General features: G+C 42.2%; 1 protein-coding gene across 2 annotated transcripts in view; it reads right to left on the reverse strand.

Moving 5' to 3' along the window:
- The window catches only part of elfn1a (extracellular leucine-rich repeat and fibronectin type III domain containing 1a), a 105,554-nt gene extending 96,379 nt beyond the window's left edge, over window positions 1–9,175 (reverse strand). Inside the window, exon 1 of one of the 2 annotated variants that reach the window (XM_037535532.1) lies at window positions 8,743–9,175. The gene's annotated coding sequence lies outside the window, so the exon portion shown is untranslated. Of the gene's footprint in view, window positions 1–8,078; window positions 8,462–8,742 lie in introns of those variants that run through there. The other variant, XM_037535533.1, reaches the window with a different exon arrangement.
- Between the last annotated feature and the right edge of the window lie 892 nt (window positions 9,176–10,067).

A 10,067-nucleotide genomic window follows, 5' to 3' on the forward strand; every position in this document is an offset into this window, starting at 1 on the left:
GGACATGTGGTTCTAAGAAACACCTACAGCTAATATAGATCCTATGTAGATACTATAGATATCTTACATTATGTGGAACTTATTATGAAGGTTCTTCATATTCATGCATGCCTTTTACAAAAGTGGTTCTTAGAATAACCATCCTTCAAATGGTTCTTTAGGTGGCCAAAGGTGGTTCTTTTTTAAAAGAACTCATTCTGAGTGTATGGCTTTAAAAGACTGACAGTACATTCTAAGTGTTTGCGGGTGTTTCTTAGTGTTTCTGCAACTGCAAGTCCTTTTGGATGTCCAACTTTTTAGAAAATGGACCGCCAGAAAAATGTATTATAATAATAATAATACAAAATACATTACAAGTAATGCAAAAGGAACAAACTTGCAGATCATAAGAAAGGAGATGTCACAGTGACAGCACTTTCACTGTTTTTAAGTATAAATGATAAATAGCACTGCCTATGACACTCGGGCAGATAAGTCCTAATATATTTTTGATTTATGTGAATATGAAAAAGTTTTTAAAGTCACATTCAAAATGCTTTACTGTAAGGACATGGCGAAAGCACTGAATATAAAAAGACATTTAATTTGTGTTTTTGTGAATCCAGGGGCTCCTAAATTACATTCCCCACACTTTTATCCATGTGCTCTTTGGCTAACTGGTATTTACATTAAAATAGGTTTGTTTGACTTGGAAAAAAAGAATGTATTTTAGATCATTTGGTCAGTGTCACATTAAAAACCGTATTTGTAGACAAAAATGACAAATGATTGATCAATAACATTTATGCGATGTAGTTTTTACTGAAAAGATTGTTGTGATTGAGCAACTACTTTTTAGGCATTTGAAGACTGAAATCAGTGTGGAACATTAATAAAACTGGTATTTAGACCCAAAATATGCATCAGAAATGAAATACATTTTGCAATCACTTTGTATATGAAAATGGTGTATAGCACTAACAAAGTTCTGTGCTAAAATTCACATAAAAGTGCCTGTAATTGTAGAAACAGCATTATATGTATAGACATATGTGTGGATGTAGTTTATTATACTGCACAATGATGCTGACCGCCAGAGAGAGAGAGAGAGAGAGAGAGAGAGAGAGAGAGCGAGAGAGAGAGAGAGAGAGAGAGAGAGAGAGAGCGAGAGAGAGAGAGAGAGAGAGAGAGAGAGAGAGAGAGAGAGAGAGAGAGAGAGAGAGAGAGAGAGAGAGCGAGAGCGTGCCATTTTGCTTTGGGGGAGTTGGCCCTTCTGCTCATGCACTCGCTCAAAAACCCAATCAATGAAAGAGGCTCTGAAGTGAGCATTGACAAACCCGTTATGTGTCACCAGCTTTAATGGGTTCTCATGCACAGCGTATTCATCAAGCCAGGCCTCAGGCCTGCAGGTACAAAGCCATGCTATTCTGTAACCCAGTCACCAAGCCTCTAATTACTTTACGCAGGGGATGGCTAGGGGGAGGAAGGGGTTTAACTTACGCTCTGTCACATGTGTGCTGCCTGTTTATAGAGGGGTTTTATCCATCAAAGAACTGCCAGCAGCTGATTGGCCTACATGAAGTAATTTCCCACCCAAAAGAGTGATCACAGACAAGTGGTTCTGAAATCAGCCAGTTCTGCTGTTACACTACACTCTCAAACAGCACTTACTAATGGCTCTTGGCTTGGAGGAAAAACCTTTGTTTACCTTTATTTGGTACAGAACCTTCATAGGCTCTTTGATATTTTGATTTACAAAAATAAAAGGTCTATTTAAAGCTTCTTTCCTTTAGTCAGCTTTATTTCTATAAGCCAAGAAGACGGCTGTTATAACACATTACATGAGAGTTGCATTTAAGCCTAGTCTCTGGAATTGTACATTTCTTTAGAACCATGTTAAGAATGATGACCAAACTAGCCACCCCTAGTTTTTGTAGAGACCACCACTCTTGCCTAAAAGGGTTTTTGGAGCAATACCATAGGAGAACCACTTTTGGCTCCCTGAAGAACCTCTCAAAGGATGGTTCTTTAGAGAAGCGTTTTTTTAGAAATGAGATGTCAATGTGAAGGATATATCAATATGAAGATGCAAAGGGTAAAGATTCCATAACAAACGATTAATCTTAGAATTGTTTAAGAACACGTCATGAACCTGACACAGGCTTTTCTTAGGACCTTTCTCGAGTACAATTTAACCCCTTAACATTCCAGGCTTATTATACACTAAGGCTTTTTATTCATTAACTACAGGGACTTCAATGCAAACGAATGGAGCTCTTCTTAGGTTATAGAAGTGAGTAATGAAACTTGGTATGACTTGGTAAGGGGTTAAGAAAAAACTTGGGACGATGTTGGTGAATAAGGACCATTGTATTTAACCCTCATCTCTGGAACTTTACATTTCTTTAGAACCGTGTTAAAAATGACAATTCCATCTACCCCTAGGATTTTTGGAGACAAACACTTTTGCATTAAAAGGGTGCAATACCGTAGACAAGCTATTTTGGTTCCCTACAGAACATCTCAATGGACGAATGTTTCATGAACGTAAAATGTGAATGTGAAGTGCCTTTTTAAAGATACAAAATGTCTATGTCAAATTCTATAAAAATGTGTCTCAGAATTGTAAGTCTATGCCAAGAACCATTGTCTTAACCTTTATTTCTGACATTAGAGGGCTTTACTGGTTGCTTCACTCACATGCCCCTTGGATTGACAGAGTCAATGGGTTTTGCACCAAAATTTCCAAAGTAAACTCTACCACACTGTTCGCCAGGCCGGAGCAGGTAATCTCAATCCACACACTTATATCACACAAATGAGCTGTTGGTTCAAGGAGGATGCTGCTAATGCCAGCTGTATGCTTTTGAAGAGATACCATCTCAGTGATTGTGGCATCTTTGCTTTGCTAAATTGAAATAAAATAGCCCTGAAGGGCAACGGCTTTCAGCACGTCAGCTTTGTAATTTCAGCCTTATCTACAAGTGCCAGCGCCTTTTTAAATGCAGAGCGAGGGCCCTCAGAATGCACGCCAGCGCGTTATTTTCTCCTTTCTCTCCACGCGCATTCTGCTGGCTGTCAATGGTTCGTCTGCCCATTTGCACACAGACCTGAGGCATGGCGCTCACAGTAGGATAAATGATGATGTGCCCTCCGTCTGCGGAGGTAGACGTATATATATTCTCAGGATGCCGCACTTCCCCAGAAAAGAACTGCGCTTTGGTAACATCAAAGGCTAGTTTTGAGAATCCATGTTCAAAGCTTTTTGAGCACAGTTTTAGTAAAGACCCTTGTAAGTTGATATGAGACTAACTCAGATTAAGGCCGTATATTGCAATTGTTGGGACATTAAGACAATGCATAACAGCCGCATGCTACATTTTCCATTAATTCTGGTTTAAAGGACAGCTCTCTGAGTGTGTAAATAAGAAACATCTATCAAAAGCACATGCTTCCGATCCCCAAGGAGCCAGAGAAATCAAAGCCCATATGCCACTTAAACACAATAGCTGCTTCAAGGCTTTCAGCACTATGGACAGCCCCCCTCCCATTCCGTCCTCATAAACACATACACTTTTTAATTCTATTCAGCATTCTCTGTCTGCGCTGAAAATTGCTGCTGTATCATCATCTGCCTCTAACCATGCTATAATTGCCTATGTAATCCATAAATCTAGACCTGGTCTTCTCAGTTGGAAACATTTTTATACTCAGGTGATTTGGCTCATGCCCAAGTTAGAATAATGTTTTATGAGTAAACATTACAGTCATATATATATATATATATTTTTTTTTTAATGAAATTTCCAATGATCAGTTTTTGACAGCAACTTTACATTCTATACAGTACTGTGCAAAAGTCCACTTTTTTATTTCCAGTCTAAACAGACATTAGATATAAGATAATCCACTTACATGAGGAAGGAGAAAGTCAAAGAAAAAGAAGTGAAACAGTTCAAAACGTTATTAAATGATTTTAAAAGCCTTTAAAAGAACATGAAACTCCTAACCACCAAGCAAGACCTGGTAGACCGGCACAACTCCATCACATAAACTGTACCTAAAGCCTAATCCTTGAGTAGGAAATCAAGCTCCACTCTTGCTTCAGATCTGAAAAAACTTCTGTCCATCCTTCCACTGTGAGAAGACTCACTAAACACTCAACTCAACACTATGGGTATGAAAGGATGTGTAGCTGACAAGAAGCCGCTACTGAGAAAAAAGACAATAAAGAAGAAAATCTGCATCAAAATACCAAAACTGGACATCTGAGATGTGAAATAAGATTTCATGAACTGATACACTATATTGCCAAAAGTCTTCACTCACCCATCCAAATCATTGAATTCAGGTGTTCCATTCACTTTCATGGCCACAGGTGCATAAAACCAAGCCCCTAGTCCTGCAGACTGCTTCTACAAACATTAGTGAAAGAATGGGTCGCTCTCAGGAGTGAATTCCAGCGTGGTACCATGATATGATGCCACCTGTGCAGCAAGTCGTGAAATTTCCTTGCTACTAAATATTCCACAGTCAACTGTCAGTGGTATTATAACAAAGCGAAAACATTTGGGAATGACAGACACTCAGCCACGAAGTGGTCGGCCACATAAAATGACAGAGTGTGGTCAGCGGATGCTGAGGGGCATAGTGTGCAGAGGTCGCCAACTTTCTACAGAGTCAATCATTACAGACCTCCAAACTTCATGTGGCCTTCAGATTAGCTCAAGAACAGCATAGAGAGCTTCATGGAAAGGGTTTCCATGGACAAGGAGCTGCATCCAACCCTTACATCACCAAGCGCAATGCAAAGCGTCGAATGTAGTGGTGTAAAACGTGCTGCTCTAGGGTCCAGTGGAGACGTGTTCTCTAGAGTGATGAATCACACTTCTCCGTCTGGCAATCCGATGGATGACTCTGCGTCAGCCAGGAGACAGTACTTGTCTGGCTGCATTGTACCAAGTGTAAAGTTTGGTGGAGGGGGGATTATGGCCTGGGGTTGTTTTTCAGGAGTTAGGCTCAGCCCCTTAGTTCCAGTGAAAGGAACGTTTAATGCTTTAGCCGATCAAGAGATTTTGGAAAATTTCATGCTCCTAACTTCGTGGGAACAGTTTGGGGACGGCCCCTTCCTGTTCCAACATGACTGCACACCAGTGCACAAAGCAAGGTCCATAAAGACATGGATGAGCGAGTTTGATCTGGAAGAACTTGACTGGCCTGCACAGAGTCCTGACATCAATCCAATGGAACACCTTTGGGATGAGTTAGAGTGGAGACTGCGAGCCAGGCCTTCTCATCCAACATCAGTGTCTGACCTCACAAATGTGCTTCTGGAAGAACGGTCAAAAATTCTCATAAACACACTTCTAACCCTTGTGGAAAGCCTTCCCAGAAGAGTTGAAGCTGTGGTAGCTGCAAAGGGTGAGCCGACATCATATTAAACTCTATGGATTAAGAATGGGATCTCACTCAATTTCATGTGTGTGAAGGCAGACGAGCGAATACTTTTGGCAATACAGTGTTTGTTTACCTTTGTAATTGGGATTATTTGGATTGTAAGAAACAGAGAATAAAAGAAACTTCTAAGACTGAACTTTGGAGGTGTGGACAATGTCTCTTTGATTTCTTTGAAAAACTGAAAACATTTGAAGCTGTAATGAAGGCAATGGATAGGCACACCAAATATGGAAAATTGTAATATAGTATTCAGTTATTAAGGATTCTCTGTACTTTTCTGTTACATTTGTGTTTCCACTTTTTTCCTGACACTGAAACATTAATTATTTGTACTCAATGGACATTTTGACTGGAAATGCAATAAATGCAAAGTACTGTATATTCCAAATATAATATTCTGTGAGCACTACTTTGAAAAGCCATGATGGATTAGTCAACAGAATTTAGAAAAGAAATGAACTCATGTCACAGTCTCTGTGTTCAATTTAGCCCTCCTTGTGAACTGTGTGATAATGCACTGTATTTAAAGTACTCTTAAACATAAAGGTGCCATAAAGAGGCCACTGAGCGATGCTCCAAACAGCCTGTGGAAGCTCTTAGTGGAACCATTTTTGCTATAAGATGGTTGAGTGTGCTCAAACCTTTAAAGACCCTCGGCATCCAGTAGAGGTTCTATAGAAATTGAAGGCCAAGCCCAGAACCATTTGAAGAACTTTTACTTTTGAGAGTGTAGTGGTCTATGTAGTCACCTTCTTATCAGTTTAAGCATCATTAGGCATCTGCTACTTCCTTCTTACACATTTCAGTGTTCTCTCACAGCACTGTGTGGATCTGGATGTCTTGCTCTCGACAATGTGGGCGTCTCAGTCTCCAACAGGCAGTCTGCTGAAGTCTTCAACCTTAGACTGTCGACTGATTGTACTTATGTATAGAGGATTTATGTATTAAGCAGACACTGAAAAGCAGTGAGGCAGGCAGATTTTTTTCTTTCTCCTTTCTATTAAGGGAGTAAATGTTAATGCACGCGTTGCACTGCTTTTTTGCGATCTATCAGGTCCAACTAGGTGCTGGAAATCAGAATAACTTCACATCTTCTTCTCTCACCCATCTTGTGAGACCTCTCTCTTTCTCTCTCCCTCTTTCCCTCTCTCAGTATACGCGGCACGATTGCACTTCCCTTCACAAAGAGCCTGGCTCAGGCAACTTGCATACAAAACAGCTGACTCAATCTTCAAGCTGCATAATCAAGATAAGAGACAGAAAGAGGCGCGCACTAAAAGGCGACTGGCTTCGCGCAAGCAGCTAACAAATGATGGGTGCGTTTCAAAAAACAACATAACACTCCTTATACACTGTGAGGCTTAGCTTAGACAGCCAGTTGCCACTGTCTGAATCCCAATGCGAGAGGGCAAGGAGACACCTGAGCTCCAACATCATTTAGACTCATTGCCCAAGGAGGAATAGCTGGTTTATTTTGACAGTTTATGAAAGAAACAATTTGCAAAACAGGAGTCAAAAGGTGCTGTTTGTTTACTGCTTATTACATAAGGGCATGAAACTCTGGAAAAATCAGAGAGAAGAATCAGCAGCATTGGTACAGGTAATCAGTCAGCCCATATCTTTCTTTCTATCTATCTACCTATCTATCTATGTATCACTTCCCCTCTCTCTCTCTCTCTCTCTCCATATATATATATATATATATATATATATATATATATATATATATATATATATATATATATATATAAAATCCATTGACAAGCATCCGGGAAATATGTAAATGTATCAAGACAGGAGACTTATTGACAAACTGTTCCTTACTGCTCCACTGACACTAGAATTCAAAGATGCCCATCATCAGCGCTGTGAACTCTCTATGTGGCATATCTAGTGGCCCAATCAACTGAGGGTGGAGTCTTTTTGGCACAAGGGGTCCGTCTGACACATTGCCAGGGCGCAAAGCTTACTGATACATCAAACCACCAGAGAAAAATCTCATTGCCAGCTATTCAAAGCCTTCAGACTGCCAGCGCTCTCCCTGAACCTTGAACAAAATCTTGAAAAAGCAGGATAAGAAAGTTTGGCCTTTTCTTTTATTCCTTTTTTCCACCCACACGTCGACCACATTCACTGTTCCTAATCCCATCAATATGGCTCAGACCGTAGTAGTCTAAGCCCATCGCATCTCCCTGATTTCATTTCTTTGATACCAAAGTTTACATAAGAGCAGCCTCTGCTTAAAGTGTGCAATACAAATGTGCAGCTGGACGAACTCTCAGGAGTTAAAGCGAATCAAGCGCAGCTACTGCACATCGCTGGAGCGGACAGTCGAGAACACTGTGGTACCTCATAGTTCGCAGCTGTGCTCGATTGTGAGTCAAACCAAATTGCGAATATAAGAAGAAAATAAGATCACATGAGCGAACAGCTAAATGCTTGTGTTGCTCTTACCTACTTAAATACACCAGGCAGTCAGACTTTCAGCGTTAATATACAGAGAAGCACACACAACAGCGAGCACGCCAGAACTGAGATACGGACAGAACCACGAATGGGAAACTTGAGAAGCCGCTCAATCGCCTTCCAGTCTCTAACACAAAATGATTTGCCCTGCGTACAATGAGACGTAGAGTACTCACGCAGCTCTCCGAAATCCCAGAGATGGAGAAGGAGCAGCTCGGATCTACGCGCTGTTAGTGTCGGATGGCTGAAGGCGGACTCTAGCGGTTAGCGGACCGGGCTGCTGTCCAGGGTGCTGAAACATTTGCCCGCGTTCTCTACATGTTAGCTTCGCTCGCGTTCCGCTGAAACACGAGCACGAAGTGGATAAAGCATCTAAAACACACTCACACACACGCCTCACTGGGGAGGGGGGGGGCGGAATAAGTCTGTGACGACCCCTACCCACGGCACAGCCTTTACCTACAAGTGGCGATTCGCTAAACGCACAATTTGAGGAAAAGTGCGCGACGCTGCTCCACAACGCCCTGTTTGCGCGTAGTTCAGCTCGCCGTGTACAGCGGCGCAGCCCGCGCTGTCGCCAGCTATAAGTTTGGCTGCGTTTGAGCAGCAGTCGGCGCAGGGAAATGTCAGTTTACACGGCAAAGTCGCGAAGCGTTCGCGGTTTGCGTGGGCACAGCCTCGTCTATGAGAACGCGCACATCGTGGAATTCTCTCCCAGGAGCTGGATTCGCTCACATTCCTCACTAGAGCGTGTTTAACTAATCGCACCGACGTGTGCAGCGCCCGCAAGACACTGGAGAGAAACATTCCCCGCAGCATTCCTCAACATTTCCCACTCACCTTCCCGACGAAGCGGAGCAGGAGTCTCACCGGCGCCGAAACTGGGGTCCCTATGTCACCATGAACCCCAAGACGATTTCAAGGAGGCAGAAGAAGACAGTTGGGCTCACAATCCTGGGTCTCTCTCTCTCTCTCTCTCTCTCTCTCTCTCCCTCTCTCTCTCTCTCTCTCTCTGCCTCAGAATACAAAGAGCTGCAGTTCCTCACTGCGTCAAGCGCGAACCTCAAAGATCCATTAAACAGTGAGTGATTAATTCAAGGCAGGGAGCCGTTATTGAAAGCGCTTTCACTCCTCGCCTTTATGTATTCCGCGCCGAGCACGAGTCAGGATTTTCCATTACGCCTCTACGGTGCAGTTTTGTCTGTCATAACGGCACCGACCCGCCGTTTAACCATTTTATCCCTCTCTCTCTCTCTCTCTCTCTCTCTCTCTCTCTCTCTCTCTCTCTCTCTCCCTCTCTCCGTTTTTTCGGCTTTTTGATTACTTTAGCTAGCGCACGGCTCTGGCTGGAAGACCGCTCTGCAAAAGCACACTGATCCAGAAGTCCACTTGGGGCGAAGTTAAATCTCATAATAAGATTGTTTGTCACCGCGAGGCTATAAATGGTGTGGGTTCAACATACAGGGCCAGAGGGTAATTGCAAATCCCTCTGTTACTGCGTAGCACGTGTGCACTCGTTACCTTTTAAAAAGCATTTAAACACATTCCCCTGTACGCACCTGGCGTGGCACACACGACCGCAGAGACTGTGGAGTTTATAGGAAAGTGCTTAGAAAGTCTACACCCTTAAACAAAACGGCTCTTCGAGGGTTCTTTATTGAAGGCACTGGTCTTATACATTATATATATATATATATATATATATATATATATATATACCCTTTCATAACCTAATGTTTTAGTAAAACGCCTGGAGACGAGACGAGGTGTGTGGAGTCAATACAACTTATAAAGTATAATGTCAATGGATTAAGGTGCCCCTTTAAATTCCAAGTTTATCACAAACTAAGGCTTATTTTTCAGTGACTACAGTTCCTTCAGTGCAAGCCTGGTGAGCTATTCTCATTTAAGGTTCTAGAAGTGTGCAATAAAACTTTGGGCCTGATGGCAGGCCTTGGACCAAATAAGGAAGCCAAGGTACTGAAGATATACCCTAGAAGGGACCGCCACAGTGATGAGACGGCCACCACCACATTGACAGTTTAGCATCCTTTTTTCTGAGAGTGTATAGCACCACATTTGCTATTAGAGACCCTTTTTTCGATAAGATGCAGAACCCTTTTTCTGCTAAGAGTGTACCCGTATCACAACGGATCTTTTTGCAA

This window comes from Pygocentrus nattereri, chromosome 27 (assembly GCF_015220715.1).
Source record: "Pygocentrus nattereri isolate fPygNat1 chromosome 27, fPygNat1.pri, whole genome shotgun sequence".
Classification (NCBI taxonomy): domain Eukaryota; kingdom Metazoa; phylum Chordata; class Actinopteri; order Characiformes; family Serrasalmidae; genus Pygocentrus; species Pygocentrus nattereri.